Raw genomic sequence first — 19,595 nt, 5'->3', positions numbered from 1 at the left:
GTTTGATTTGATCAATCCTATTTGAAATTTGGACCTTCTCCTGTCCACCAAGAATGTAAGTTGTGTATCATCTTTCCTGGAAGTCTTTCAAAAGTGGTGAGACCTCTAGTTTCCTGGGTTATGCTGAGAGGGGGATTAAGCATCTGGACTTCTGAGAGACCTGCCTGTGTGAGGAGCCTGAAGGGAGAATGCAAGACCACCACCCTTCCCATCTGCCTAGAGCCTTTGCTAAACTGGAGAAGGGGTGTAATATTCTGAGTTTAAGAAAGCAGATTTTCTTTTTTAAAAAAAAGCCCCCACTTTTCCATGGCACAGGGTGCATTTGGGGTCTAGACCAGATTGAATATTATCCCCCAAAATGTATATCCACCTAGAACCTGTAACTGTGACCTTATGGAGAAACAGGGGTTTTATAGATGTAATCAAGTCAGGATGAGGCCATACTGTATTAAGTTGGGCGTTAAATCCAATATGACTGGTATCCTTATAAGAGGGAACTTCAGACAGAGAGATGCAGACACACAGGAGAGACATCCATGTGAAGACAGAGGCAGAGACTGGAGTGATGCAGCTATGAGCCAAGCTGACTGAGGATGCCAGCAGCCATGAGAAGCTGGAAGAGACAAGGAAGGATCCTCCCCTGGAGCCTTCAGACAGAGGATGGCTCTGGCAACACCTTTTGATTTTACAGTTCTGACCTCCAGAATTGGGAGAGCATAACTTCTGTTGTTTTAAGCCACTCAGTTTGTGGTACTTTGTTATGGCAGCCCCAGAAAACTAATACAGCTTCTGATGTCTCTGTGTGGGCTGTACTAAGACAGGGGGCATTGAGACTTGCCTGGCCGTTGTCTGTGGACAGCATCCTGGCAGCACCTAAGTCAAGATCCCTGAGGCCCACCGAGCCATCGTTCTGCTCTGGGTCGCCCCTCATGGCCTCACCCCCTACTGTCTTGCCTTTCATTAAACATGCCCTTGTGAGCAATTGCTTGATTTTATGTCTGTTGCCTTTTAGCGCTGTGTTTTATTTTGGTTTCACATAAATATAGAAGCCCATTTGGAGAGAAGCCTGCCTTGGCAAGGAGGCTTTTGGCAGTTCTGACAGCTCTGCATATCTCTCAAATGAGTTATGAGTGGATGGGGACTGGGAACTGGGGTCTGGGCCTCAGCCACCGCTCCCCTGAGCCCCCACGGTCCTCCCAAAGAAAGCGACCCAACAATTCCCCCATCTTCCTTTCTTTTCCAGGAACAGACAGCCACTTGGCCAGAGCATGAGGAAGGAGAGGTTGTCACACACATCCCCCTAAGCTCCCTACTCCTCACAAAATATTTCTTAGATGGTGGTGCAGAGTGTTCAAGCTGCTGTTCTTTGTTCATCAGAAGAGTTCTGAGAAATCTCCTGGCACAGCCTGGTTTGGGGCTACTGGTTCATGGCTAGAAGAGAGGCACATGCCAGACACGTGCTGAGAAATTTTCCCAGGAGACTTGAGAGACTACAGGTGAATGCAGGGGAGGGTCCCAGGCAGATGCCTGAACCAGCAGAGCAGGCATGGCCAACTGAGATATTGACAGAGTCTCTAGTTCTTAGTGGAGTATTTTTAATCTCCCCACAATGGCTGCTATGCTCTCACTCTCCCAGGAACCCATAAAATTGCTTCTTCTATAAGTAATAAATAAGGCTGGGAAATGCTGGCACTCCAGGCAAGCAGCAGGGCTGGAAAGAACCTGGGGATCCCTGAGGGCCAGTGGTCTCCAAACCAGGGCATGTGCACTTTAGGAATTGAGCAAGACAAGCCACTGGGGTGTGGGAAGGAAACATTAAAACTTCCAGCTATATTTATTTTGTTCTTAAAGGTAAAAATAAGTTTTACTAATAGTTAACACAAGGATAGAGAGTAGTAAGTCTACATGATCTATCAAAATGCTTGTATTAGGTATGAGCCTCTTAATATTAATTTTGGTTAATTTTGCATCCTAATTGTTAAAACTTGTAGAGTCCACCCTTCTAGTCCAGAGGTTTTCAAAAGGTGTGCTGGGCAGCGGAAGGGAGAGGAAGTCTTGAGTAAGTGAGTAGTCTATTTATTCCCTTCTGGGCCTTATCAGTCAATTCAGCTCTGCCTCTATATGTCCTGTATCCTGAACTTCTCCATTATGATTTGTTTGATGAAATGGTTCTACTGTTTAAAAAGTTGAACAAAATGACTGAACTGTTTCAGCTCCCTTACTTTTCAGATGGGAAAACGAAGGCCCAGAGGAAAAGGGATTGCCCCAAGTCACACAAGTCATTAGAGCCAAGACTAAGTCTACAACCACCTTTCCTGACTCCTCATTCATTGTTTTCTGACTGAATCATGTGTTCTTCACAGCATGCACCCTGTTTGAGTGTCCATACATAACCTGAATAAATCAGAGGGAAAGGGGATGAGTGAGGTGGAGTCTCTCTTCCAGCAACAATCTGGAATCCCAAAAGGGGGCCTTGGCCTCTATGACTGTTCAAATGTAATCTTGCTGCCTGCCGAAGACACCTCCTGAGAGATAAGGCAACATGGTGCCCTGTGCTCAACGCCCATGCTAACAGTCTGGACCACTCAGTCAATCCCTATGCCATTCTACATTGTTTCTCACAGGTGAGGCTGGGTCTCATGTTCCTGGATTCCTGGGATATGAGGGGACACAAATCAGTAACTCCTCAGAGGTCTTCCTCATTGATATGCTCATTTTAAACAGGGAAAATAGCCCTCGCCTTTCTGATTTTAGGCTCCAGTAGTCACACGAAGTAATTTGTTTCCTTTTACAGCCATCAAATCACATACGTTGATTCCTTCTCCCACTCTCTGGCCTGTCATGCACTTGTTGCTACCAGCCCGCTGCTCTCAAGCACTTCCAAACCCTTTATGCTTCCAGGGAGTTTCATAACAGCAAGGCTTTAGGGGGAATAAAAAGAACTGGAAAACAGGTTATCTGCCTTTAAAAAAATGTATTTTACAGATTAAAATAAAACAAACAATAGCAGCAGAAAGAGAACATGAAAAATATAACTAGCAATGTAGAGCATGATATTATTAATGAGTGAGTGCTATAGGAGTTGAGAATTCTCTCCTTCACATCAAACTCCTCGAGCGTAGAAAATGCGTCTTAAATCTATCTACCTAGTGCTTGGCAAATAGTGGATGCTTAATAAGTATGTTCATCCAATGAGTATTAATTCAGCAAATAAATAAATGAATAAATGGGCTGTTAAACAAATGAACATATCAGTGGGAAGAGAAGGGAGCTCATCTTGAGTGATCCAGGAAACTTCATTGTACAGAAAGGCTTTAAAGTATGTCTAAGATCAGAAGAAAAGAAGAGAACATGTTTCAGGTGGTGAAAAAGAACAGAGGCAGAAGGTTATGGAACAAGAGAACTACTCTGCTATTGTTGGGTGCTAGTAGATTTGAAAGTTAAATAGTAGGGCCAGATTGGTAGTCTGAAATGAAAAATTTAGAAGCATGTTTTTTCCTGCAAACCTAAATTACTACAAGTCAGTAAACAAGAGAAACGTACAACAACAGCAGTGTTTTAGGGAAGGTGAGGGCAGTGATGTGAAGAGGGCAGTGATGTGAAGAGTACACTAGAGAAGGGAGGAAGAGATGATGCATCTTCTTCCTTATAAATCCTCTCCCTCCACTACAGTGTTTTCTCCCTGGTCTTCAGGCTGACTCTAGTCCAAGGTCCAAGGTAAGCCAAGAAGTGCAGTGCTTAAAGCCATGTCCTCTTTCTCTACCACCTGTCCATGGACCATCTTCCTTTTCCCTGTGTTTCCTGTATGGTTCAGTATGATACAGTGGCTAGATCTTCCCACTAAAACTGATCAATTCAATTTTTAAAACAGCCAAATTAGCTAAAAATGCTAGGTTTTTTTCAACTGACTTGCCTTGCCTTCCAATCAAATCAGCTCCAACAATTGGCCCTGGCTAATGCTAGTTTGTATAAACTGTCCCCACTGCCTCTTCATCACTCCTTCTGCCTCCAGTGCCATTGTCCAGCTCTGCTTCCATCTTTGCTTGCTTCCCTCTGTTGCTGTACACCTCCCTATCTCCTCTCTTTTGCTCAAAATTATGCCTTGTTTTTAGAATAGGGCTGTGATATGCATGTTGTGCAACAGCAAGGCTATGTTCCTTAATCCAGCAATCTCACATTCCTCCTGGGAGTCCTTTTGGACTCCCAACACAGTCAAAAAATTCTGGTCCAGAAACATGAATTATAACCCCTGTTTTCTCAAGGCCTTTGAGCAATTTTAGTGGAACCCAAGAATCTTGAACATACTCCATTACTTCCAAATAATGTTCTATGAAGGCACTCATACCCACCAGAAGGAATCTCCAGCAAAATCTATTTACTTTGGCCACTCTGCCCAATATCTTTCTTCTATTTTTGTTAAAAATGATTAATATTTCTTTCTTTTTTTATCTGATACCATGTTAAAGCAGGAGATCTGTGCCAACAACATCATTGTATCTTTGCAGCATTATTTCTGTGTAGTCTTTGGACGTAAACTATAATACTTTGTGTTGAGCATAGCGTATATACAAAGAACTATTTTAGGGGGAACTTGGGGGATCATTTATGCATGAACTACCTAACTTTGAGCACCTAGAAGGCAGGGGCTGTGTCTTATTTATCTTAGTAGTATGAGTGCTTTATATTAATTATGGTCCCAAAAATGTCTATTAAATAAATGAATTAATGAATGAATTATTCCAAGATGTAGCTCATTTAACTCAGTTGTTCTAATTATTCCAGGACTTTTCAACTTCAATATATACCACCCTAGCCCAATTCTTATGTTCATAGATTTAGTCAAATAAAACCTTTTGTCTATTTTTGTTTTGAGGCACTATGCATTCTTTTCCTATGGCTCTTTAGTACGTCACTGACTCCCCTCCACTGCCTAGCAGATTAAAGATGGTCACTAATTCTTTGTCACAATTTCCATTAAAAGGTGGGATCTGTTTTCTCTCCTTTTAAATCTGAGATGGGCAGTACTGCTTTGACCCACAGAGTATAGCAGAAGTGACACTGTGCCAGTTTAGGCCTAATTTTGAAAGGACTGATAGCTTTTGTCTTGGTCTCTTGGAGCTGTGAACTGACACTGTGACTACTGTTTTGGAGAGACCATGTGAGGAAGTGCCAAGACTGCATGGAGAGAAAAGGCAGGCCAGATGAGCCCTCTAACTGTTCCCATCAAGGTACTAGGCATGTGAGTGAAGCCAACCTGGATCCTCCAGACAACACAGTCACCATGCTGTGAAAAGCCCAAGCCATGTGGGGAAGCTCTATGAGGATGGACCACTTTACAGCCCCCACTGAGCAGCAACTGTCGGCCTTGTGAGTGTGCCATTGCAGATGACTAACTTGCTAGAGCCTTCAAAAAACTGCAGCCCAGCCAATATCTGACTGCAAGAGAGCCCAAGCAAGAACTGCCTCATTGAGCCCAGTCAACACACAGAACTGGGAGCTACAATGATCATTTATTGTTTTAAGCCACTGAGTTTTGCGGTAGTGTATTACACAGCAGCAGATAACCAGAACGCACTGATACGCAAATAAAAGTTGAACCGAAGGGCAAGAATTATGCTGGCCTTTTCTCTACAGTTTCTACAATGCCTCATAGAGTGCTTTTTCCACAGCTGAGGAAGCAGACAGCTTCTCACTTTACAGACAGAAGGATGAAAAATAAATAGGACCTCCTCTTTATAGGGGCTATGAATAACTTCACGTAAGCATGGATGGGATGCCTCTGCCACCTGCCTACGTGGTATCCTAGTACCAAGAGAGACTGAAGAGTCACCTAATCCATTTGCTTGCCTCTCGATACTACTTCTCCTTAAAATAAATCCTGCCAGAGAGCTCTCTACCGTGCTTTGTTTTCTTTTTAATTCCAAGAAAGGGAGATCTTGCAGCTACCTCTGACAGTGCATTTCAGCAGCCCATAAATCTCAATTAGAGTATTCTAACAGGTGTTTCACCTCAATCCCTCCAAATGCAGTCTCACCCTTTTCTTCTTTCTTCTTCATCTTGTTTCTTGCCTTCATTTTTCTAAATTTTGAGGAGTGCTGAAGGAAATGTTACTCACAAACTCTTCTTTACTTTTCTTTCATAGACGCGAAGGGCCACATCACTCCATCCCTCTACTGAAGCTGAAATGTTGTCATTTAGAGATGCCCCAGTTTACCAACCTGAAAAATGCAAGATACAAGCAACCATCTGCCCTGCTTACTTGAATGAGTTGATAAAAAGAACAAAACTAAAATGAACGTAGGAAAGCAGTTTCTAGGCTCTATAGCATACCATGCATACATAGCATCCTGGGTTGAGTTGGCTGTTGGATTAAAAAATCTCACAAAGAAAGCATATTGGTTGTTAACTAGGGCTGGGGCAAGGGGGCGATGGGAGTGTTGCAGTGGGGTTGGCTAAGGCATGTAGAGCTCCTTTCTGGGGCAGTGAGAATGTTCTAAACTTGTAATGATATACAACTCTGTGAATATGATTTAAAAAACACTGAATTGTACACTTTAAATGGGAGATTATATGCTATATGAATTATAGCTTAATAAGTCTATGAAAGAGAAGAGAAAAGAAAATGAAAGAAAAGGGAAGGGAAGGGAAAGGAAAGGAAGGGAAGTGAAGGGAAGGGGAAGGTAGGACAGAAGGAAGGAGAGAGAGAGAGAAAGGAAGGAGGGAGGGAGGAGGAAGGGAAGAACTTCAAAGACTCCATCTCTTTACTAGTCTTTCTGGCCCTGACATTCGTCTTTCTTCTCAAGAACTTCTGTCACTTGTCATTCCCTGAGCCCCATCAGCCCTATGCCTCTGGGGAGCCCAGGGGCTTTGTGTCCTGTCTCTAACACTAGGCCCATTTTTGTACTGGGTTCTCTCCATAAAGAGAGCTTGTCCTCTACTAAGAGTAGAGAACAAGAGAAGAAATGGACTAATGTCAAGTGAACAACAAACTTAGATAAGACAAAATGGGTGGTTAGAGTCTGGGATGTGACAGTATGGGGTGGGTTACAGTCTCTAGAATAGGTGTGTGAAATGGAACCTAAAAAAGATATTCAGTTAATGAAGGACTATAGCTCTTACAACTGGCTTACAGGGATTGGAGATGAGAGGCAGTAAGTCCCTCTTCATCTTTACTTTAAAGGCACTCTCTCCTCCTTACTTGCCTCTTTTTCATCTCCTAGAAATGCTGGAGAAGAGGAAGAAAGAGCTTTGAGAACACAGCTCACAGCTTGACCCAGTTTCCCCTGCCTGCTTCCCTAGATCTGCCTTGTTCTACAGAGAACCTTCTCTGACACCTTCCCATCCAAGCAACCACCATGGAAAATGGGCAAGAAGGAGCAAGTTCAGGAGACCAGAAAGACCTCCAGGTATCAAGGGAGCCCCCAGGTCTCCCACCCCATACCCTGGCTGCAGAGCCACTGACCCTCTCCTGCCCCAGCCTAGAGCTTTCCAGGGCCAGGACAAAGATGGAGCACTCCTTAAGGAGGCCCTGCCGCAGGACCCAAGCTGACATGCTCTTTTAGGGTGTCTCAGCCTTTCTCAGAACACAAGTTGGTCTAGAATCAGCACTCTGCAAACTATAAGAATAAAAAAAGAATCCCACTTTTGGGGAGCACATGGTGGGAGAAGCAGTGCTGTGACTCATGCTGGTCCCAAGAGACAACACCCTGACCCTCAGCAGCCCCCTGCAGCACCTGCTTCCTCCGCCGCCTACTGCTCTCAACTCCCATCCAGACCTTCATCCTGCCAGCACAAATCAGCAGAATGGATGTTGGACAGCTGGAATGTTGGACAGCTGGAATCACCATCAGCTCTCACTATGTCTCTGATTCCTGCAGGGCCTGCCCCATGCCCTCTTCCCCCACCCTCCCATGGCCTCTCACTCAGTTCATTCTTCTCCTGGCACCAACAGCCATTTTCCACCACCCTGCTGGCCTCTGTCCAGCCAACCCCCCAAGGGGTTTTCACTCTCCACCTCATCTGTCTCCTTCATGCTCCTCCTGCTGGAACTGGGTCTTCCAACTCTATTTCTAGATTATTTCCATTGCCCTCTCTTTGGCTAAGTGGCTTGCTTCTCCAACCCCCCTTGCATTTCTCTGGCCCCTAATAAGCATATCCAGGATGGAAGATGGGGAGCTACAGTTTGCAACTGTGTTCTTTGTTCCTAATGGAGTCCTCCTTACCATCCTCCCCAATCCTGCCATAGAAACACAGAGCTTTGATGAAAGGAGGGCTTTGTCACTACCTCCTGTGCCTGGAAGAGGTCCTCAAGTCCTCTCAGGATGTCCCTGCCACACAGGGAGAAAGAGGGATAATTCCTGTCTGTGCTGGACAGAACCCTGGTTCCATAGCCTCCTCCATCCACTCTTTCACTGACTTTCATTCCCCACTCTCTTCCTCTGCCCATACCCAGGTAGGAGGAGTATACTCTCAAATTCCACTACTGTAGTTAACATTCACACAGATTATTAGGTGCTAAAACTTTCCAAAGGTACTAGTCACTAAGGGCTACTGTCTTGTTTCTGTCTTTGGGTGATTCTTTAACCTGGGACAGAGCCCTCTTTTTCTAAACCTGGGAATGTCATTTCTTTCATCTTGGGCCCTCTATTCGATTGGGCTCTCTCCTGCACTCCATGCTGCCTACACCTGGCCCCTTCAATCTCTCAAAGCTCCACTTCTAAGAATCCTGAAAATATCTTTCCTTACATTGGTGAATACCCAAAACAATTTTGCATTCCAAAAATGATTTCTATTGGCTCTCTTTACTTTTAAAAAGACTTAGCCCACATTTACAACTGCAAATATATGTATATGTGTACATATATGTACATGTATGTGTACACACACATGCACACATATATAACATACGTGTGTATGTATGTATACACACACATATATATAATCTTGCCTCTATTCACTCCTCAATCTGCAGTATTTAGTCTTCCTGAGATTGAGATAGAGGAATATTTCAGAGAACATTGTAAAAAAATTTTCAGAAAACCTGCAGTGACAAAGCATTAGAGAAACTAAAATACATGACTATACATCAAGAATAATTATTATTTTGTTTATGTAATTTTAATAAATAATAAATTTAAAGAAGCTTTTTATAATTTTGATTTAAGGAGTATATACACATATATTATTTTAGCTTTTTAGAAAGAGTTTTACTTTTGCCCGGGCCATGGTGGCTCACACCTGTAATCCCAGCACTTTGGAAGGCTGAGGTGGGTGGATCACCTGAGGTCAGGGGTTCGAGACCAGCCTGACCAACATGGTGAAACCCCGTCTCTACTAAAAATACAAAAAATTAGCTGGGCATGGTGGTGCACGCCTGTAATCCCAGCTACTCTGGAGGCTGAGGCAGGAGAATTGCTTGAACCCGGGAGGTGGAGGCTGCAGGGAGCCAAGATCGCACCATTGCACTCCAGCGTGGGCGACAGAGTGAGACTCTGTCTAAAAAAAAAAAAAAAAAAAAAAACAGAAAGAGCTTTACTTTTGAGAGCAGTTTTGAATAGAACTATTTTAACTATTTTATAAGCTCCACAATATAACAAAACTAATTTTTGGTCAACAAACAAATTAAAAATAATTATTTTATAATCCTCTTTGACTCTTAAGGATGACAATAAGTTCTACGGCAACTCTGAGTGTAGAGGAACACAAGAAAAAGTATCAGCTGGGTGCAGTGGCCCATGCCTGTAATCCCAAAACTTTGGGAGGCCAAGTGGGTGGATCATCTGAGGTCAGCGGTTCGAGATCAGCCTGGCCAACACAGTGAAACCCCATCTCTACTAAAAATACAAAAATTAGTGGGGCATGGTGGCAGGTGCCTATAATCCTAGCTACTCGGGAGGCTGAAGCAGGAGAATTGCTTGAACCCAGGGGAGAGAGGTCGCAGTGAGCCGAGATCGTGCCACTTCACTCCAGCCTCAGCAAAAGAATGAAACTTCATCTCAAAAAAAAGAAAAGAAAAAGCATCGTAACCGGAGCTGCTGTTACCTCCAAGCCTAAAAGAGCGAGAGGAAAAAGTGGCATGGAAACCCGGGAAGAATCGCGTGGAAATGGCTTCTTGAAAGGACTTTTTGTTCAAAGGACATCAGCTCCTGATGATCTCACAGAGGAGGGACCCAGAAGAATCAACCCTCTTCTCTCTCTCTCTCCTTCCTCTCTCTCTGATTGTAGCTGGAGATTCCCACTGATTGAACCCAGCTGCAAGAAGGGCACAAGGATCCACTGATGTGACCCATAAAGGTCAGCTGCCCAGGGCAGAGAGCAGAGTGGAGAAATGGGGAAGAGCAGGTCTGGAAGGTTAAACAGAAGATACCAGGTCATTCACTAAATGTTCTCCAGGTGTGGCTTTTAAATGATTTTTTTTTTTTAACTATGAATCCTTGGCTTGAGTTAAATCTTACAAGGAAGCCAAGTATGTAAAACAAAAAACCACCTATCAGGAATGAGAGACCTAGAACCCAAAATTCCAACCAGGGAACTCCACTGAGAAAGGCTTAGAAATGCTTAAAAAGCACTGTCCTGCAACGTGAGTTTAAATGGCTACATAGAATTCTAATGATTAATGTACCATTATTTATGAAAACAATCAGAATAAATGCAAAGCTTTTCTCAACATAAGCAGTGTTGTGATAAAACATTAATTACTATCTGAGAAAGATTTCTGAAAGTAGAAAAACTGGCTTGAAAAGTAGGGACACTCTTGTTTCTTGATTTGTGTTGCCTAATTACCCCTCCAAAATACTGTACATTTTAAAACAATTTATAGTGCTTGAAGAGTCTTTGTTTTTCTACATTCTTGCCAAATTGTGGTATTAATGGTTTTTAATATTTTTGTCATTTTTTAGACACACAAAAATAATATCATTGTTATTTTCTTTTTGAGTCAGGGTCTTGCTCAGTCACTCAGGCTGGAGTACAGTGGCGCCATCACAGCTCACTGTAACTGCAAACTCCTGGGCTCAAGCGATCCTCCCACCTCAGCCCCCAGAGTAGCAGGGACTTCAGGTGTGTGCTGCTATGACTGGCTAATTTTTTAATTTTTTGTAGAGACAGGGTCTCACTATGTTGCCCAGACTGATCTCAAACTACTGGCCTCAAGCAATCCTCCCACCTCAGCATCCCAAAGCCTGGGATTACAGGCATGAGCCACTGCACCTGCTCTGTTATTTTAATTTGAATTTCTTTTGTTATCATTCAGATCGACCTTTTTTCTATATGTATACATAGATTGGCAATTTAAAATCCTTCATGAGTTATGTATGTTCCTCTGTTACTGATTTGTAAGAGCTCTTTATATAAAGGATATATATAACAAATATTTCCTGTATACTATTTTTAAGTAATATTTTTAGACACATGAAAGTCTTCAGTGTTTATGGAAACACATCTATCAATACAAGCACACCTCAGAGATAGTGCACATTTGGTTCCAGACCACCACAATAAAGTTAATACCGTAATAAAGAAAGTCACACAAATACTTTGCCTTCTCAGTGCAAATAAAAGTTGTGTTTACATTATACGGTAGTCTACTAAGTGTGGAATAGCATTATGTCTAAAAACACAATGTACATACCTTAATTAAAATATACAGTATCGTTAATAAAAAGTTAAGGGTCATTTAAGCCTTCAACAAGTTGTAATATTTTTGCTGCTGGAGAGTCGTGCATTGGTGCTGATGGCTACTGACTGGTCAGGCTGTTGGTTGCTAAGGATTGGGGCAGCTGTGGCAATTTCTTAAAATGATACAACAGTGAAGTTTGCCATGTGGAATGACTCTTTCAAGAAAGATTTTGGAGCATGTGATATTGTTTGATATCATTTTATCCACAGTAGAACTTCTTTCAAAATTGAAATCAATCCTTTCAAATCCTGCTGCTGCTTTATCAACTATGTTCATTGAATGTTCCAAATCCTTTATTGTTATTTCAACAACATTGACAGCATCTTCACCAGGAGTAGATTCCACCTTAAGAAACCACTTTTTCTGCTCATCCACAAGAAGCAACTTCTCATCCATTAAAGTTTGATTGTGAGATTGCAGCAATTCAGTCACATCTTCAGGCTCCACTTCTAATTCTAGTTCTCGTGCTACTACCACATCTGCAGTTACTTTCTTTACTGAAGTCTTGAACCCCTCAAAGTCATCCATGAGGGTTGGAATCAACATCTTCCAAACTCCTGCTAGTGTTGCTATTTTGATCTCCTTCCATAAATCACAGATGTTTTTAATGGCATCTAGAATGGTGAAATTTTTTCCAGAAGGTTTTCAATTTAGTTTGCCTATAACCATCAGAGGAATCACTACCTATGAAATATATAGCCTTACAAGATGTATATGTTAAATCATGACGTGAAAGTCGAAATGATTCTGTATTAGTCTGTTTTCATGCTGCCGATAGATATACCCAAGACTGGGCAATTTACAAAAGAAAGAGGTTTGTTGGACTTACAGTTCCATGTGGCTGGGGAGGCCTCACAATCATGGCAGAAGGTGAAACGCATGTCTCACATGGCGACAGACAAAAGAGTTTGTGCAGGGAAACTCCCCTTTTTTAAAACCATCAGATCTTGTGAGACTCATTCACTATCATGAGAACAGTGCAGGAAAGACCCATCCCTATAATTCAATCATCTCCCACCAGGTTCCTCCAAAGACATGTGGAAATCGTGGGAGTTAAAATTCAAGATGAGATTTGGGTGAGAACACAGCCAAACCATATCAGACTCCTTGATCCACTGGCCGCAGATGGATGTTGTGTTAGCAGGCATGAAAACAACATTAATTTCTTCGTACATCTCCATCAGAGTTCTTGGTGACCAGGTGCATTATTAATAAACAGTAATATTTCAAAAGAAATTTTTTTTGAGCAGTAGGTCCCAACAGTGGGCTTAAAATATTCATTAAACCATGCTGTAAACAGGTATGCTATCATCCAGGTTTTGGTTTTCCGTTTATAGAACACAGGCAGAGTAGATTTAGCATAATTCTTAAGGGCCCTGGAATTTTCTGAATGGTCAATAAAGCATTGGATTCAACTTCAAGTCACCAGCTGCATTAGCTTCTAACAAAAGAATTAGCCTTTGAAGCTTCCAAGTCAGGCATTGACTTCTCCTCACCAGATATGAAATCTCTAGATAGCATCTTCTTTCAATAGAAGGCTGTTTTATCTACACTGAAAATCTGTTGTCTAGTGTAGCAACCTTCATCAATGATCTTAGCTAGTTCTTTTGGATAACTTGCTGCAGATTCTCCATCAGCACTTGCTGCTTCACGTTGAACTTTCATGTTATGGAGAGAGCTTCTTTTCCTCATGAAACCAACCTCATAAACCAATCTCTGCGAGCTTCAAACTTTTCTTTTGCAGCTTCCTCACATCTCTAAGCCTTCACAGAATTGAAGAGAGAACCTTGCTCTGGATTAGGTTTTGACTTAAGGGAATGTTGTGGCTGCTTTGCTCTTCTCTAAGATGGCTAAAACTTTCTCCATATCAACAAGAAGTCCATTTCTCCTTCTTCTCATTCATCTGTTCACTGCAGTAGCACTTTTCATTTCCTTTAAGGACTTTTCTTTTGTATTGACAGCTTAGCTGTTTGGCACAAGCGGCCTAGCTTTGGCCTATCTCAGCTTTCAATACACCTTTCTTTCTTAGCATTTCTAGCTTTGGATTTAGAGATGTGCAACTCTTCCTTTCACTTGCGTATGTAGAGGCCATTGTAGGGTTATTAACTGGTCTAATTTCAATATTGTGTCTCATGGAATAGGGAGGCCCAAGGAGGAAAGATATAGGGAACAGCCTACGGGTGGAAGAGTCAGAACGCATACAATATTTGTTGATTGTCTGCCATCTTATATGCATGCAGTTCATGACACCCCAAAACAATTATGATAGTAACATCAAAGATCACAGATTACCATAACAGATCTAATAATGAGAAAGTTTGAAATATTATAAGGATTACCAAAATCTAACAGAGACATGAAGTGAGCACATGCTTTTGAGAAAAATGGCACCAAGTGACTTGCTGCAGGCAAGTTTTTCACAAACTTTCAATTTGTAAATAACACAATTTCTGCAAAGCACACTAAAGCAAAGCACAATAAAATTAAGAAAGCCTGTGATTTCTTCGTGGATTCCTTCCCTTGATGCCATTCTTAGAAAGTTCAACACCTCAGGATAGAGTATTCTTCAATGAACCACTCAGACTTCTTTGTTCTTTACTAATAAGTAGACATAAGATGCAGAAAGGAAATAGAAAATACCTCAGAGAACAGGGACCAACAACAGGGATAAGGAGGAGACGCTCAGTGAAGCCAGATGTAGGTAAACTTTAGATATAACTTTGCTGTTAGCATTGAGAGCCAGGAGAAATTGTGATCTTGAGAAATAAAATGTTCTCTTTCTACTGTCCTATCTGAATTGGTTTAGAGCAAGCCTGAGGTATAGACAGGAAACAGGATAAGATGGTTTCCAAGGGATGAGCTCCACAAAGCAGCAGGGTTCTGTCCCCAGACCCGCAAGCTTACCTACCCCAGGAGGCCCTCAGAATCTCTCAGACGCAGATCCTCAAGCAGAATGCAAGAGTCCTACCAGGTTAATATTCAGACAACAGGAGCTGACTACCTGATGCTTAGAAAGAGACAGTTTGACAGAAAAAAAGAAAGAGAAAGAAATTGGGTGGGGCGCAAGGCCATGAGAAGGGAGGGAGGGAGAGCCTACCCCTCCCTCTACAAGGACTACACCTGGCCTCCACCCTCAAGGGACTCCTCCTTCCCTTAACAGCTGGTGTTTTCCATCCCCACCCCAGCCCTGGCCCCTGGCCACAGACATGCTTCCAGTGATGCCTATTCTGGAAGGATCTTTGCAGATGCTATTTTGATAAAACTCTAATCCCTTTTCTACCCCTTCCCCGGCTTAACCTCTCCACCTCTACACCAAAGCCTCTGTGTTTGTGTGCTGGGGAAGAGTAGGGGATGGAAGACAGTGTAGCTTCATAACCAGCCAACACAGGCTCCAGTTTCATGGAGTGGATTAACGCAGGGAAATGGCTGCCTAGTCTCAGCTGCTGGAGACACATAGAGGCTGTGGAGAGAGATTTCCTTATCTGGCCTTAGTGCCCTCAAAACATAACATGAAACATAACACGAGAAAGGAGGCTGGCTGGAATACCGCTGTGAATGCATCAACATTTTTCCTCTAGGTATAAGTAGAGATTTCATTTTCCTTTCTCTCTTCTCCTCCTACTCCCCATAGAATCGCCAGACAAAACACAGTACCAGTTAAATTGGTATTGCAGATAAATAACAAATAATGCATGAGACATACTTATAATTTGTTGTTTATCTGAAATTCAAATTAACTCAGAGCCCTGTTGTGTTTTTTGGATTGTTGTTGTTGTTGTTTTGCTAAATCTGTCAATCCTATACCCCTCTTTCACTGTATATATTTCACTTCTCTGGCACAGAAGACATTTTCTTCAATTCCATTTTCTTCCAGAAAGGTCTTAATAAAAGTATTTCTAACAATAGCTCACATTTACTGAGCACATAACTGGGCATTGTTCTATGTGTTTGATATTAACTTACATATACTTATATTTATTAATATCTATACATTTAATAATGCACTTATACTCACAACAATATTGTAAAGTATGACTAATTTTTTTTTTCTGAAACTAAGTTTCACTCTGTTGCCCAGGCTGGAGTACAATGGCGTGATCTTGGCTCACTGTAACCTCTGCCTGCAGGTTTCAAGCAATTCTCCTGCCTCAGCCTCCCAAGTAGCTAGGACTACAGGCGTGTGCCACCATGCCCAGCTGATTTTTGTATTCTTAGTAGAGACAGTGTTTCACCATGTTGGCCAGGATGGTCTCAATCTCTTGACCTCGTGATCTGCCCACCTCGGCCTCCCAAAGTGCTGGGATTACAGGCATGAACCACAGGCGTGCCCAGCCAGGCATGACCTTTTATAAACATTGTACTGATAAGGAAAATGGGGCCAAAAAAAAAATCCCTCAATAATAATAATGATGATGATAATGATGTTGTTGAAGAAAAGGTCAAGCAAACACAGCTCCTCAGTGGTGGAGTCAGGATAGGCATCCAGGAAGCCCACACACCCTTGCTCTCTCCCAGTATCCTCAGCTCCCAAGACTCCCCGGTAAACACAATGCCCCTTCCCTACCTGCCTGGCCCATCAAATCCTGCTGGCTCCAGCCTCAGTCCTCTCCACCCCATCTCTTACTCTGCTAATCAGGGTATGAGTCAAGAAGCCTCTCATCTACGGAGAAGGAACGTTTTTAAAGCTGGCTGCAGCTGCCAGCAAAGAAAACTCTGGCTGCCTGCCCCTGCTCCCACTCCCCTTGCAGATTCCACTCATTCACTCACTCGTGGAACTTTTAAAACCCCAGGTGTAGGGGCTTTGTAGCAGGAAAATCTAAGAGATAAATAAAGCAGAATCCTTTTGGTGTGGCTCTCAATTCTAGCTTTTCAGGAGAGCTGCTAGGACCCACTGCGCATGCTAAGGAGATGAGGCCCTTTCTTATTCCTGAGCCCAAGAATAGGGAAAGGTTGAGGTGGGTGGTATAGGATGATCCCACTCCGTGCATCAACAGGGCCACCAGGCTGATGCCAGAAATAGCCACCGAAGCTAACAATACAGAGAAAGGTAGGCATAGTCATAAACTGGTCAACTCCATGAGGACCCAATATAGCCCTAGGTTAATAGCTCCAATAAGACAATTATAAAGCTTCTTCAAGTTTCACTCTTTTCACCTACAACAAGGGAATATTACTGTATCAAGCTCATAGGGTTTGTGATGAAGATTAAATGAAATAATATGAATCATCAGCATAGCGCCTAGCACATAGGAACTAAGGTCTAATATTCTTTAGCATTTACTAATAATATGTTTTCGGTTGGACTGTTCTTTCTAATTGCCATTAGGAACAAAAATAAATCCATCTAGAACTATTTGTTCTGAAGTGGAAGTAATATTAATTATTTACTTGAAAGAAAAGTGTCAAAACTTCAATTAACCATGTACTGATTTTTCTTATCATTTTTCAATAAATATTTGTTATGTGCTATGGTCCAGAATTATGTTGGAGAAGTAGAAAAATTGTGTACAAGCATTATTTACATCTCTTTTACTGCTTTTTATCAAGTTTCAGAAGCTCCACAGGAAGATGAGTTAGAATTCACTGAAACTTGTTCCTCAACACTAAGTGATAATTATTGTAGAAAATCACTTGTAGTGAACAATTATTAACCAGTAATCACAATATGATTAAGTAATGGTCATGGCAGATGAAATAATAGCTCCTCAAACATGTCCACATCCTAATCCCTAGAACCTGTGAATATGTTACTTTATTATTTTTTTAATTTATTTTTGAGACAAAGTCTCACTCTATCCCCCAGGCTGGAGTGCAGAGGCACAATCTCAGCTCACTGTAACCTCCACCTCCCGGATTCAAGCAATTTTCCTGCCTCCACCTCCTGAGTAGCTAGAACTACAGACACACACCACCACCGCCCAGCTAATTTTCTGTATTTTTAGTAGAGACAGGGTTTCACCATGTTGGTCAGTCTGGTCTCAAACTCCTGACCTTAAGTGATCCACCTACCTCAGCTTCCAAATGTTCTGGGATTATAGGCATGAGCCAATTGAATATGTTATTTTACATGGTAAAAGAGACTTTGTAAATTAAAGATCTTGAGATCAGGAGATCATCCTGGATTATCCACATGCACCCAATGTAATGACAAGGGTCTTTATAAGAGAGAACAGGATGATCAGAGTCAGAAGGCTACGTGACGATACAGGAGAGGCACAGAGACATTGGTAGACATTGCAGTTTCAAGATTGAAGATAGGGCCATGAGCCAAGGAATGAAGACAGCTTCTAAAGAAGTTATAAAAAGGCAAGGAAAGAAATTCTCTCCTAGAGCCTCCAAGAGGAGCACAGCCCTACTGACACCTTGATTTTAGGACTTCTAACCTCTAGAATTATAACAAAACAAATTTGTGTTGTTATAAACTATATTTGTGTTCATTTTTTACAGCAACATAGGAAATAAAGACAGTGGTAAAATGGGAAAATAGAAAATGGTAATGTTATCAAATTTTATAAAGAAGATGGTATCAAAACACAAGAATTAGAAGTAATGGAAAGAAAATTTTGTTATAACTTGCATAAACACTTCAGATTATTTTATAACATCTTACTAGCATTAACAGGATATGCGTGTGCCAATGGTGTTAAGTAAACACCAAGAAGAACTCATTACTCACAAGAAGTATAGGTCGAAATACAGTTTCTTAGAGTTTAAGTCTATGGGTGTTGAACTCAGAATAGCAGAGATGGCATAACTATGGTCTCACCCAATTTGGTGACTCTTGTATAGACTCAGATGGAAAGTTAATGCTCAAACACTCCACATTAGTCATCCTGAGTATCCCTGGGTTCTGTATTAACAGCAAGAAATGTGTGCCCTTAAGAAGTCATCCTGCTCCCCTCCTGCATGGAAAAGAGATGCAAAGTCATGTGAGTGAGTGTAATGGATTGCTGGTCAGTGCAGGGATACTGCAAGAGGACCCTTGGAACAGGTTGTAGATGAATCACAAGCCTCCTGCTGTCAGCAGTGAGGTCACTTGTGCTGCCTGAAAACTTGGGAGTATGCTGCCTGAGTGTTCAGCCCTGGGTACTGCTCTTCATGGCTCCCAGTCAAGCCCCCCCAGTCACTGCAAGTGCCACCAAATGACTTTTACTACAGACAGAGATCAACGGGGTACAAACTGTACCTAAACTAAAGCCACAGGCACACAGAATAGTCAGCATAAGATGTGAGTCTCCTTGGAAATCACTCTATATCCCAATTCTCACCACAAAATCTCCACCTTCTAAAGCTTTCTGGGTTTGTGCCTTGCCAATTAAGAAATCTGTTGACATGTCTCGGTTTCCTTCTGCTTTTCCCTGTAGTCCAAAGCAAATTATTCTCAAATCTCTTGACTACTTCAAGTCTGCAGATTCCTTTTGGTCACTTCCCTTCTTCCAACCCCCTTTCCTCCTACCCACTTCACTCGAAAAGAAAAGAAAATAAAAAATTAAAAAGCCATAGAACTGCAGGCCTGTGCCTGTTTAACAGGAATACCCCAGATACCCCAGGAGCAATGTCAGCCTCCAGCTATCACAGAGACACTCTCCTCTTCACTATCAACTTGTGTTTGGTCTAGGTAGTGTGTTATTACTGTCCTTTCTACTGTCAATCTTTGTCCTCTCATTTCCCCAGTGCCCTTCCACAGGGTCACTCTGAATTTTGACCTAATGCCCCAACCTAAAGTCATGCTTAGAAGTCATGCTTACTGTCAGCCATAACCAAGAAAGTTGCCTAGCTGCAATGTACCTTGGGCTGAGATACAGACCCCTGAAAGGGTGACAAGTTGCTAGAATAGTACTCCAAATACACCAACACAGCAATATATCCCCTCTGGTTATCTATGTCTATGTGATATGGTTAGGCCTTGTGTCCCTAC

The 19,595-nt window shown here is 42.2% G+C and overlaps 1 long non-coding RNA gene across 1 annotated transcript in view; it reads right to left on the bottom strand.

Annotated features, from left to right (window-relative positions):
- Positions 1-5,491: 5,491 nt before the first annotated feature.
- LOC107973921 (uncharacterized) overlaps positions 5,492-19,595 on the bottom strand; it is a 149,708-nt gene continuing 135,604 nt past the window's right edge. Inside the window, exon 5 of the long non-coding RNA XR_010150242.1 lies at positions 5,492-6,218. This is a non-coding gene — a long non-coding RNA (uncharacterized LOC107973921). The remainder of the gene's footprint in view (positions 6,219-19,595) is intronic.

The sequence above is a fragment of the Pan troglodytes genome, chromosome 13, assembly GCF_028858775.2.
Source record: "Pan troglodytes isolate AG18354 chromosome 13, NHGRI_mPanTro3-v2.0_pri, whole genome shotgun sequence".
In the NCBI taxonomy this organism is placed as follows: domain Eukaryota; kingdom Metazoa; phylum Chordata; class Mammalia; order Primates; family Hominidae; genus Pan; species Pan troglodytes.
The sequence above is the reverse complement of the archived record's forward strand: the minus strand, read 5'-3'. Positions and strand labels throughout refer to the sequence as shown.